The sequence below is a fragment of the Podarcis gaigeae genome (genome assembly GCF_964106915.1).
Source record: "Podarcis gaigeae genome assembly, chromosome: Z".
Classification (NCBI taxonomy): domain Eukaryota; kingdom Metazoa; phylum Chordata; class Lepidosauria; order Squamata; family Lacertidae; genus Podarcis; species Podarcis gaigeae.
This window is the reverse complement of record NC_139691.1, coordinates 43,017,443-43,030,712: the sequence shown is the minus strand read 5'-3', so window position 1 is coordinate 43,030,712 and position 13,270 is coordinate 43,017,443. Positions and strand designations below refer to the sequence as shown.

Genomic DNA, 13,270 nt, shown 5'->3' with positions numbered 1-13,270 from the left:
CTGTTTAAAGTGGTGTCATAGTGCTTTAAATATATGGTGCAAATATGGCCCTAGTTGGATACAACGTCTTGCCAACTCAGAAGCACATACATATGTAAGCATCTCATTTTATTTGTATGGCACTTCATAGTTCAGGCCATGCTCATGGGAGCTTACAACATGAAAAAATACGTAATTACAACATAACATAAGTAGCCATACATAATGAATAAAACATCAAAATAAAATAAAATACACGACCAAACTGAACAATTTCCACATAAATTATAATAAGATCTAAAATACAGATACAAAAATATATATATATAACCCCCACCCAACAAAACCCCCTAAACAATACCATACCCCAACCCAAGAGTCAAGGGGGGCGGATTACAATCCAAATTATTAATTATTAAATTTCAAACGGACTTCCCATATTCTGGACCTCTGCAGGAATCATCTCACACAATTATGTTTTCTGCCTTTTTCTTGTTCTCGTATTTTCTTAAACTCTCAAAATTCTTAGCCCCTGGTTCATCTGTTCTCATCATGTTAAACAGCCGTGTATCCTTTGATCTGCTGAGTACAGTTTGAATATACGTAGCAATGAAGATATAAATCATTTGGTGATTGATCAGCTTTCCTGGGGATCACTCAAACCCTGCCCTCCGGGTCCTGGAGGGGGGCTGCTAGGTGCCCGTTTTGCGCGCTCTCTCATCCATAATGAAGAAAAGTATGCAAACAGATGCACTGTATATTGTGGGATATTTCCCAAATTATTGTCTCAGATTGTTGTAGAATCAGCCAACAAATGTTTCCCACTCCCTCGAAAAAGGGAGGAATTTGCTCTTTTTTTGTCCTTCGTCAGAGCTAGCAAACGCCATCTTAGCTGCTCCTTTACCTTTTGTCAAGTCCGATTAAAACTGCACAGCTGAATAATTAAAAGCAAATGTAGATATAAAGTACGTACCAATTGCCTCCGTAAATCAAAACACCAATGATAAGAATCTCTTTGAAGTCCAAACTTAAATACCAACGACTGTGCAGTTCCGCAGATTGTTTCCTTTTTCTCCTTCAGTCCAGAATACGCCTGTTTTACGCCAAATCTTATTAATTTTTAAGAAACAGGTGCCCCTTCATGTAGGAGTGGCTCTGGAGAATGCCAGCCGTACCTTGCTCTTAGACCCAGCGCCCCTGCCACTCTCACCTTGATGCGAGCCGACAGATCATGGACGATCCACGGGTCTGTGAGACAGTCCTCCCCCACCCTGGGGAGTCTACCAGGGCTAATTACCCCCAAATCAGCCCCGAATTACTGGCACGGCTGGGGTCCGTCCCACAGCAGGAAAGCTGGAAGTCCACACCACATATTTAAAGCACATGGTGACTGTCACACACAAAAACCGCCTGGGAGCTGTCATTTTTGTTAAAGTGGACCTTTGCTCAGCAACCTACATCTGACAATGGCCAGTCAGATTCCTCCTTGAAGCCCACAAGCAACAGGCCTTCCCCTCTGACTCCTGAAACCAGGTCCAGCCTGAGATATATTGCCACTGCAGGTGAAACACCACCTCTCATTCAGATCCTCTGATATGAGCAGCAGGTGTGATGGAAGATCCCAGATTGAGATGCAATTCCCAGAATTCTTTGGAGGGAGCCATATGCTTTAAATGGATGGCATGGGTTGTATTTCAGCAGTTGCTAGAGTGAAGCAGTGGTGAAATGTTGCTGCTTTCAAGCTCTGCTAGTGGACCTCTAGGAGGCCCCTGACTGACCATCATCAGAAGCTGGTTGTTGAGGAGAGTGAATTCTTAGTCTGATCCAACAGGCTTCCACTGGGTCTGCCACACAAAAAATTGTGAGTTGTGTTCTTTGGCTATGACTATGGGCTACAAAAATAGAATTGCTGTTTAATCTATAGCATGTTTAGGTGTGTCTGGTGTGTCTTGATTTTGCTGGCTGGCTTTCTAAAATGTTTTTATAAGATTATTGATTCCTAGGTGGCTTTTTTAAAAAACGTTTTTAACATGCACTTGTGTTTTGGTGGTCATTTTTATACATGTGGACCACTTTGTGAAGAGAAGAAATCTGTTGATCTTTGTGAAATCTGTCAGTGGGGTAGTATTCAGAAAACTGGCTTTAATGTATGCAAAACCATTCAGTTGTTAGGAAGCTGCTTTAAACTGAGTTAGACCATTGGTGGATAAGGCCATGTACTTTCCACTTTGTCTGATAGAGGCTCCTTGTGGGTCTCAAACAGGTCTATTCCACAATGCCTGCTCTTGCTTTATTATTGCTATCATTATCGGGAGCTCTCCCTGGTAGGGCTTAGCCCTGAGGCTCCAGATTGTGCAAAATGCTGGACCTAGACTGCTGATGGGGATAGGTCCCAGCACATAACTCTAGTGCTCAAAAGCTTGCACGGGCTGCTCATACGCTACTGGGAGAGTTTCAAGGATCTTGTGTTAATTTGCAAGGCCCTTAACTTATATCCCTGACAGATCAATGATGTCTTGGGCAGGAGTCAATTGTTGGTGGTTTCCCATACCTAAGGTGCACAGCTAAATATCCACAATGCATTCAGTACTGTGGGCTTGATTTTATAGAACTTGCTTCCAGCTAAAGACAAACAGGACATCTCCCTGTTAAACTCCAAGTGCCTCCTGAATGCTTTAAAAAATGCTGCAGGCATTTTAAATGAAATCTGATGTTATAAACCAGTTTTTATTTCCATTGTATTGTGATTCTTATACACGGCTTGGAGACGGTTGTAGCTAAGTGGTATATAAATGGTTGGGGAAAGAGGGGGAATTAGTAGTGGTAGTAGGGTTGCCACCCATCCCTCGAAAAATATGGCCATCCTTTGTTTGGAGAAAAGTGTCCCCTGTCATGTTAGGACTTCAAACAGGAATCCCTTTTTCATGTATTCGAGCTCATCCGCCTCTTCATCCTCAAAATTGCATGAAGATAGTGGGTCCAGTGGGAGAAGTGTTTCAGTGACCACATGCATAGATATAATCCTGCTGGGGAAAAAATGTAGTTTTCAACCTTAGAAGCCTGTGTGTGGCCACTGAGCTTACATTCGCAAAGTCAACATGTAAAGAGAAGTTATGATGATCTGTTGTTCCTTAAGATGCATTCTTAGTTTAAAGAAAAGGCAGGTAAGAGGAGGCAGGACAGAGAAGTATAATAGTATGCCCAATGGGGAGATAGTGGATAGAGAGAAGTTTGTTCCCTCTCTGAGATATTGGACCTGCGGGGGGGGCGGGCATCCAATGAAGCTACATATCCAAAATATAGTCAGACAGACAAAAGAAAGCACACAGTGCATAGCTAAAGTATGGAATTCACTCCCATAAGAGGTAGTGATGGCTACCAACTTGGATGGCTTTAAAAGAGAATTAGCCTTATTCTCCATGAATTTGTCTATCAACACAATAACCCTCCACTGCCATATATGGAATGGATTCGTCAAATGTGTTGTCAATTAGATTTGAAATCTTACTGGATAGTAATGAGATCCTTGTTCCACATGTTGACATTTGAGTTCTAAACCACCTTGAATACAGCAGTGTAGAAAGAGAGAGAGTAAAAATTCAAATTCCCTGGTCACTGTGTGAACTGCACCCTGTAGCACTGTTTAAAGACCATGTGCATGCATTGCAAGTAAGAATACAAGCAGCTGCTCCATGTTGTCTGGTGAATGTGCACTGCAGGCAACACTTATGCACAACGTCTATTCAATAAGGCACAACAGATAGATATGTGGTGGCCCTTGTTGGGAAGTCACCCACAGGGGCCTAATTGGCCTTCCAATACCTTCTTGAGCTAGACCATGTCTTAGTTGGCTAGCTCCAGGTTTAAGGGGGGTCTTCTGCATAGTGCCTTTTTTTGGGGGGGGGGGTGCTTTCCTACATTACTAGAACTTCCTCCCCATCCACATGGACTTACGAGGCAGCAACAAACATTAGCATCAGTGTAAGAACTTCCGTTTCCCACAATTACCTTGATGCAACTTCATTCTTTGGACATGTTGGGAACTTTAAATGGTGACTCCCAGACCCAGCACATAAGGAGGATCCCTGGGCAGACATCAGTAGTGGCCCCTACTGGCATTCTGGGGCCACAGCATATTGGTTTATATCTTAGAACTGCCTCTCCCCACCGAGTTATGCTAAGGCAGTGCTTAGAAGGACTAGGTTCAGGTTGAGAACAAATTAAATCAGGCTGTTAGGGGGCTTTAGGATGTCCCATAAGAAAGGGAAAGATCACTGGAACTGGTCGACAGGTAGCATTTACTCCAGATGCTTACTCAACATAGGAATGAATGAAGGAATCTGCCTTATACAGAGTCAGACTATTGGTCCACCTAGTTCTGTACAGATAATGCAGAATGGCAATGACTCTCAAAGGTTTCAGGCTGGAGTCTCACAGCCCTACTTGGAGGTGCCATTGAAGCTTTAACCTGGCACTTTCTGTGTGCAAGGCAGATGCTCTGCCGCTGAACTTCATCCCTTTGTCTAATATCCCTGGTGATACAGATTCAAATATCCCTGGTGATATACAGTACTGTAAGTGGGGTTTAGTTCTGTGTACATGCAGTGTAGACGTGAAGGTCAGGGAAGGTGGTGGGGGAAGCAGTTGTTAGCTCCTTTGCACAATAGTCCTCATCCAGAACAGATTCCCAGATGGAAATAACAACCTGAGTGAGAAGCAATTTCTTACTTCACTCGTAAGGCAGCCTGCGGCTCAATCCTCTCAAGCAAAAATGTGGCTTTAAAGCTTTCAGCATTCCCCGTTACATTGGATAATTGTCATATCCTTGTTTTTCTTTTGTCAGTAGTTCTGCCATCGATAACAGCCTGAGGGGAGGGAGGAAATGTAGGGTTCCTGCAAAATTATCCCTGGGAAAAATAGCCAGAATGTCAATGAGAGTGTTTTGGTTGCGAAAAGGGTGAGCAGGTGTCTTAGGAGCCCCAGATGAGCTGTGTCCAGGCTTGTACAAACAACCTCCAAATCATGCTTGTTTGTTATTCACACAGAGTTTTAAACAGCCTTAATTCTGCCATTCCCAGAATTCAGATGGCGCACAATGGCCCATAATGAACAGCACCTGTGCTTACCTCAATTACTATACAAATCTGAACACAGCAGCAGGAAAAAAAGGCACTTTTTAAACCAATGATAGATTCCAGTGCGCCTTTCATAATTGGATTCAAAAGCTTCAGATTTCATTTTGCAACTTGTTCATAAAACGAGGGGGGTGTCTGGCACTGATTCAAAAGAACGACTTCGCACCAGAGAAACTGCAGAACCAGCCAACTGCTGGTAACTAAGCAGCCAAATTTTTAATCTGAGGAATTTAGGCACAGCCAGCTTCCCTCCTTTTGCTCTCGCGCTCCCTAGTCTTTGCTATAGTTATTATTATTTCACTAATTGAATTTCTGTTAAAGCATGGGGTATAATTTAACATCCTGAATTTATGATACAATAGTGTGCTTTTTTCCTTGGTAATAAATGCATTATTACTGTCACTTTTAATGGAGTTGTGTGTATTCCCTTTGCAATTGTCCCTGATACAGCTGCTGCATCAATGTTGTGTGTAGACAATTGAATTAATTGGAGACAGGGTCATTAACTCGACCTGAATACCTCTGATTGCTTCTGTAAATAAGGTTAGAGAGCAAATGGCTAATCTTTGTTGTCATTATGGATTCTTTTTTCACATTCTCACACTGCCTAGTATATTAAAAATCATTTTGCTAAGCAGCTTTCAGGTTGTTGGTGTATTTACTGTATTTCCTTGCATATCGCATAGTAAAAAAAGGGGGAGGGATACTGGAGGGAGACCTGCAATGAATTTAGAATTATAAAAACCACCAGACCAACAAATTAATAAGGCAGAATGAATAAGTGGGGTGGGTGAGAAATAAATAAAATCAACAAACAAAACTTTATTTGCAAATGGTGTGTCAACACTGCTTCACCTCCAGTCAGATTCGGACTGGATTCAAGTGAAATAAATTATTATTATTATTATTATTATTATTATTATTATTATTATGGTGTTGGCAAACATTTGGAAACTCAATTTCAGTTGTTCCTTCTCAATCTCCTGATGATGTCATGGGGGGGTGAGCTTCCACCTAATGGCTTCCAAACCACCACTACCCTACTTTTTATCCAACTTACTCAGGCAAGTTTTCATGGAGATAAGCACACAAATTCAACCGTCTGGGCCTCAAACCTAAGGCTTAGATGCTGCCACTAGTAAATGTGACTGTCATTGACCCTGGGATGGTTAGGAAAAGATTATCTCTGTCACTCTTGCCGGTGCAAATATGTTGAAGGAGTGTTGATGGAGCAGTGTCACATTTATCATAACCGATCAGCCTCCACCAAAGTTGCCCATTGGTAGTTAGTTCCTGGGCAGCAGACTGAGCAGGCGGAAAGGCCGTCTGGTCCCAGCCATCCCCACCATAGCAAAGATGCAAATCATGGTAAACATTTCTCAGTCTGCAATGATCCCCATAAAATAGCACATGGACATTTTACACAAGGCTGTTCTCTTTGGGGTAAGTGGTTGCCTTGCATCCAAGTCAATATGCTTGGGATAGAACTGCACAAAGCAAGGACAGGGCTAACTCAGTTGACATCTTTTACTCCAAGCAACTAACTGTTTTCACATGGTTTCGACTCCTGATAGAGCACTGCTGGAGTCCATAAGAGGGAGGGAGGGAGGGAGGGAGCTTGGTCGTGAGGAGTGCAGCCAACTTCGTATTCAGAATTTGTCAACATGGTCATGGCACAGCAACATGCTGAAAAAGCCCATTGAGTTTCCACTATAATCTTATATGGCCCTGGTAATTATGCCTGCCATAGGAACAAGTTGTTATCCCATAGAGCTAGTGTTTTCTTTCTTCCCTCCCTCCCTCCTTCCTTTTCTTTCTTTTATGTTAAAACTCCTCAGGAGCTCTATCCCATACAAATGAGTCATACGGAAGATTTAGATGAGTCACGCACTGTGCTCTTTTGCAAATACTTCTTGACAGCAGGCTACAATAAACCAAGAAAACAGCTATAAAAATGGAAATAAAAATATCTCTGCAAAGTAAGGGTTGCCAACCAACCAACCAACCAACCAGGAAGCAAAAAAATGAAACAAAGCAACATGGCTAGGCCTTTTTGTTTGTGGGTCACTTTCCTAGATAAATAGGCCAACGTTAGTCCCTCCCACAGTCTGTGGCCCTCCAGGTGTTATTGAACTTCAAATTGGAAGTTGTCCAACAGCATCTGGGGGGGGGGGAGGTCAAAGGGTTGTATCCCAGCTTAGTGTGATTCTGCTGTAAGTGTAGAGTAGGTTTGGGGAACCTAAGGCCCAGGGGCCAGTCGTGGTATCTATTTGGCCCTTGGGACTCTCCCTAGGCTGACCCCACTCTTTAAACCAGACCTACCAGTTCTGCTCTGCACCCACATCTTGTGCTTTTCCCTGGGTGGAATATGTCCTTTGACTGTGAGATGCCCATCTTGCTTGCCAGCCTAGGGAGAGGTGAGTGTGTATGGAGACCTAACGTTTGAGTAGCTTACTGTGAAAAGAAGGTGAAAACCGGTTGCTGCTGTGTGCAGACCATTTTTTGGTAAACACGGAGCTTGTTGACCTGTAAATTTTATTTTATTTTTAAAATTGCAGGCATGCAGCCCCATACCCACTTTCCCCATAAAGATCCATCACCATGCTGTGAGTTTCCTGATAACCACCCACCACTTGACAGAATTGGCTGACACCTGTGTGGAGCTGGGGCAGCTGACACTTCAGAAAGTTTTACTATCATGGTGTAGCGCTTAGAGTGTTAAACAATGACCTGAGAAACCAGGGTTCAAGTTCCCACTTACCTATGAATCTCACTGGATGACTTTGTATCTGTTACTGCCTCTTAGCCTAAGCTACTTCACAAGGTGGTTGTGAGAAAAGAGAACATGGTTGGTGCTGTGGTCTAAACCACTGAGCCTCTTGGGCTTGCTGATCGGAAGGTCAGCAGTTTGAATCCCCCAATGGGGTGATCTCCCGTTGCTCTGCCCCAGCTCCTGCCCATTTAGCAGTTCAAAAGCAAGCTAGTGCAAGTAGATAAATAGGTACCGCTGTGGCAGGAAGGTAAATGGCGTTTCTGTGTGCTCTGGTTCTGTTGCACCAGAAGCAGTTTAGTCCTGCTGGCCACAAGACCCAGAAAGCTGTCTGTGAACAAACACTGGCTCCCCCGGCCTAAAGTGAGATGAGTGCTGCACCCGATAGTCGCCTTTGACTGGACTTAACCATACAGGGGTCCTTTACCTTTACCTGTGAGGGGAAAATATACAGCGCCTTGATATCCTTTGAATAAAGGTGGGATATAAATGCATTTTAGGAGGTTGGGACAGAAGCCTTGTGAAACTTCCTGTTCTCAGCAACAATTAAAAAGAGATCAGATTTACTTCATTTTATTGCAACAGGCCAGATCAAAACAGAAATAAAATTAAGCATGAGTGAGTTCCTGAATACACACAAAAAAGCTTTTTTTTTGTGTACGACTCTCATTCTGTAGGACATAAGCGTCCATAACACCTAACTATGCAATGCCCAATCTGCGGTTTTTCAGCAGGCAGCCTGCTCCCCCCCCCCCACCAACTAGGGACTTGCTATGGCAATGGTTGACAGCAATGGCAGGGTGAAGGGAAACTGGCTAGAAGGCAAGGTCATCAATCAGATAGATTTACACTATTTCTTTTACTGTCATTCAGAGCAGCAGGCATTGTGAATTTGGTTTTAAAGAGCCGAGCCTTTTGACTTCCAGGATTCTGATGGCAAAGATTTAAGATGTCAGCCTTATACATGACACTGATAACATCGGGCAAGCGATGGGAGCAGATCTTTGTAAAATCATTTCCTCTCCACTCCAACACAGATGTTTATTAATAGTCATTTTCTGATTTATCGTGAATGCTGAGAGGGGTTCTGAAATCCATTTATCTTCAGCAGAAACACCCTCTTGTGTTTTGAATGTCATAATTAGCAAGAAATTTGAAGTTGGGGTGAGGGGTTGACTCTGCCTCTTGCATAAAAACCTTTGAGGCAATGTTTAATCCAAAATGGATTAAAAGCTATTTCTGTTGGTCAGGTAGTCTCTTGTATCCGTGGAAAGCCACCTCTTTTCAAATTAGCACATAGTGTAATAATGAGCAGAAGCCATTATTGTAATGCAGAGAGAACATGCTAAGTTTCCCATATGGGAATTTATTTTTCCCCAAAACGAGGAGTTAGTGAAAGGGAGTTTTTTGTGTTGGACAGTTGCATTGTTTTTATAGCTTGGGACACTGTTTGTCCATTTACTTAGATTATCTTTTCATCTTGCCTTTCTGTACCAAAATGTTTGTTACAAAATGCTTACAAATGACACTTGTTCTACTGGTTCCCTTTACCACTCACTCACCTGAGCCAGTAGGACACGGAGGTTAAAATATGGTGGTTAGAGCTACTAGTATGGTGGTGTCCTGTGGACATTGCAGGACTCACATCAATCTCATCCAATATGGCCACTGAAGTCAGAGATGATGGCAGTCCCAACTTCTGAAGGGCTGTAGTTGGTTACCACTGGGTTAAATTGTTGAACTAGGATTTGGGACACTCCGGTTCCAGTCCCCAGTCAGTGGCAAAGCTCATTGGGGATATCTGGATAGCCATTTTATCTTACCCTGACTTAGCACATATTATCGTTGAGAAACCATGAATGCTGCCTTGAACTCGGAAAGGTGGGGTACATGTGTAATAAAAAAGCACATAAAAAGAGGGAAATGCGCTGTTGAATCCTACTGTTGCATTTACTTTGATCAGGGGTGGGGAATTTCAAGTGCGGCCCTTTAATCTTCCTTTTCTGGTCCTCAGAAATCTCCCCAGACCACACCTCTGACTGTTCCTGCTTTGGATTCTCCATAAATGTTTTGACTTGGCTGGAAGGTGTAGTTAGACTCTGATAATGAGTCTTACTTGCCTGGATGCAGGGTGTGGGTGTGTGGGTGTAAACTTGCTTCATGTGCAAAATTATAATTTGCATGCATTGCTCTGCCCACTTTTGCCTCTGGCCGCACCTACATATGGCATGTGGCCCAATGCAGCCCATGGTTTGCAAAATGTAGCCCATCTCTGACTTAGGTAGTAAAGTTCAGTCCAGCAGCTGAGAAAGTTGAAGGTTTCTGTCTTTGTGGCCTTCTCTTTTAAAAACATTCTTTAAAATATTTTCAATAACTCAGAATGTACACGAAGAATGGGAGGTGGGTTTTTTGTTAAAAATAGAAGCATTAATGAAGATGAATAAGCAGTGCAAACAAGCAGCATATTAAAATAAAGACAAAGCAACGAATAAGACAGATGCAGCAATTATCTTTATCAGTTCAACTCTCATGTAGAATTTTAGCTCAGTGGCTCTTAAGAGACAAGTTTTTGTTGTGAATTTTTTTTTTAAAGACATGCGGTTGCATATTATGAATTTTATCATTCTAATAGTTTATATTTAAAGACTATTACTCAATGAACTTATTATCTTGTAGTTTTGTGTGTTTTGCTTGGAACTTGAATTATAAGTGAGTTTGGGGTAATATGACGGCTTCCCAGGTTTTCCTTAGCTATTCTGTAATAATAGGGGGGTTCTGGAGATTTCCTGTGTTGCCCTACACACAACCTAGCTGTTATGAGCAAGCTTATCACCATCATTAAATCATCGTATTCAGTTTCTGTTTTTAAATAGTTTGCAAGAAGTTAGTAGCCTGTGAAACATTGTATGATGGAAACTTCATTCCAGATAGAGAGATAGATATGGGGAGCAAGTCCAAAAGATACGGATGAAATCCTTGGATACTTGGCACCTTCTACATAAATCTCAGCTTGGAAGATAAATTTTGCTCAGCCTGCATGGAGTGACGTCAGACAGTCTTTGTCCTTTCGGAAAAGACTAGTCACATTTTTATCAACCAGGGTGTCAAAGCTAGATCAGTTTAATCAGTAGGTAGTGTGCCCACACGCAACAGGGATGCAACATGTGGAAGCAAATAATTGCACATAGGCTGAGATGGGTTTTAAATGGCCACAGTTTGTTGATTGCAGCATCACAGGGTTTGGTGTTGCATCAGGTAAGGGTCCAGATATCAAACAGCCCATCTACTTCCCAATGTCACCAAACAGGTCTGAGTGCTGGGATATTAATCAGTGCTGCCTGTCTCTGCTTATCTTGACTCTGGATGCAACCCATTGTTTGCTTTGTATAATAAGTATATTTACTTTAAATACATTAATGAATTAATGATCTGCCATTTATCCAATAAAAAACTGAACTTTCTTTACTTGGATGGTAGCCCCAGTGCCAAGTGACATTCTTGATCATTGCAGCACTAGTCCTTTACATACTTACCTGAAAGTAAGTCCTACTGAACTAAACAGTGCTTCCTTCTGAGTAGGCAATGCCTGCCATTGCACTGTGAATATATTTGCAATGTAAAGATCCGGCACCGTTTGTTCTCAAAATTAATAATCGCCAGTAATACAGTAGTTATTTATTGTAACTACTCTGCTTCACCTTTAAAGTGGTTTATTAAAATATTAAGGGTAAATGATGTGTTGAAAATAATGTAATAACAGGCTCAGCAGTGAGCGGGGGGGGGGGGGGGAGACACAACCAATGCATGAATTGCACATTTGTTCATCATTTATGGTGCAGAAAAATAAGCCATGCTCATGACAGCTCTGTAATCATTTAAGAAATGTCTGGAAATGAATCTGTAACTTTAATACAGGGGTACCTCGGGCTACATACACTTCAGGTTACATACGCTTCAGGTTACAGACTCCACTAACCCAGAAATGGTACCTCTGGTTAAGAACTTTGCTTCAGGATGAAAACAGAAATCATGCAGTGGCGCAGCAGCAGTGGGAGGCCCCATTAGCTACAGTGGTGCTTCAGGTTAAGAACAGTTTCAGGTTAAGAACAGACCTCCAGAACTAATTAATTTCTTAACCCAAGGTACCACTGTACATGAAGCAAAAGTGGAGGCTTGAACGTGCAAAGCAGATGGCTTGTTTCCTCAAACTACTGAACTGGGGGAGGGAATGCTCTTGATGGCTATGGAGTGTTTGATAATAATAATAATTTTTTATTTATACCCCACCCTCCCCAGCCAAGGCCAGGCTCAGAGCGGCTTACAAGCAATAATAAAAACAAGATGAATGATTACAACTTAAAAACAAAAATAAAATACAACATTAAAATAATGGAACATTAAAATATTAAAATGTAGCCTCATCGCAGGAGGAGAAGGAAAAGAAAAAAGAAAGAGAAGGAGGGAATCAAATTGGCTCAAAGCCAAAGGCCAGGTGGAACAACTCTGTCTTACAGGCCCTGCGGAAAGAAATCAGATCCTGCAGGGCCCTGGTCTCATGAGGCAGAGCGTTCCACCAGGTCAGAGTCAGAGTTGAAAAGGCCCTGGCTCTGGTTGAAGCCAATCTAACTTCCTTAGGGCCTGGGACCACTAGGGTGTTATTTATGGACCTTGAGGCTCTCCGTGGGGCATACCAGGAGAGGCGGTCCCGTAGGTACGAGGGTCCTAAGCCATGAAGGGCTTTAAAGGTCAAAAGCAGCACCTTAAATCTGACCCTGTACTCCACCGGGAGCCAGTGCAGCTTGAAAAGCCCTGGGTGAATATGCTCCCATGGCAGAGACCCCATGACGAGCCTCGCTGCAGCATTCTGTACCCGCTGGAGTTTCTGGGACAGCTTCAAGGGCAGCCCCGCGTAGAGCAAATTACAGTAGTCAAGCCTGGAGATGACCGTCGCATGGATCACTGTGGCCAGGTCGGGGAGGGAAAGGTAAGGAATCAACTGCTTGATGCGGCGAAGGTGGAAAAATGTCGCCTTGGCTGTTGCTGTAACTTGCGCCTCCATGGAAAGGGAGGTGTCAAGGATTACACCCAAACTCTTAACAGAAGGCAATGGCACTAATTGGGCCCCTGCAAGAGAAGGGAGTTGGTCCCTCATCCCCATGCTATCCCGACCTAGCTATAGGACCTCTGTCTTCGAAGGATTTAGTTTCAATCGGCTCCCATGAAACCATCCAGCCACAGCTTCCAAGCATCTGGTCAGTGTGTCCGGGGCTGAGTCGGTGTGGCCATCCATCAGCAGATAGAGCTGAGTGTCATCAGCATATTGGTGACAGCCCAGCCCAAAGCTCCAGATAATCTGGGCAAGGGGGCACATAAAGATGTTAAAAAG

The 13,270-nt window shown here is 43.0% G+C and overlaps 1 protein-coding gene and 1 long non-coding RNA gene across 15 annotated transcripts in view; one reads left to right on the top strand and one right to left on the bottom strand.

Annotated features, from left to right (window-relative positions):
• AFF2 (ALF transcription elongation factor 2) overlaps positions 1-13,270 on the top strand; it is a 383,311-nt gene that overhangs the window by 328,731 nt on the left and 41,310 nt on the right. The window lies entirely within an intron of this gene.
• Positions 1-13,270, bottom strand: part of LOC310837074 — a 41,269-nt gene that overhangs the window by 20,373 nt on the left and 7,626 nt on the right. The gene's annotated exons all lie outside the window — the stretch shown is intronic.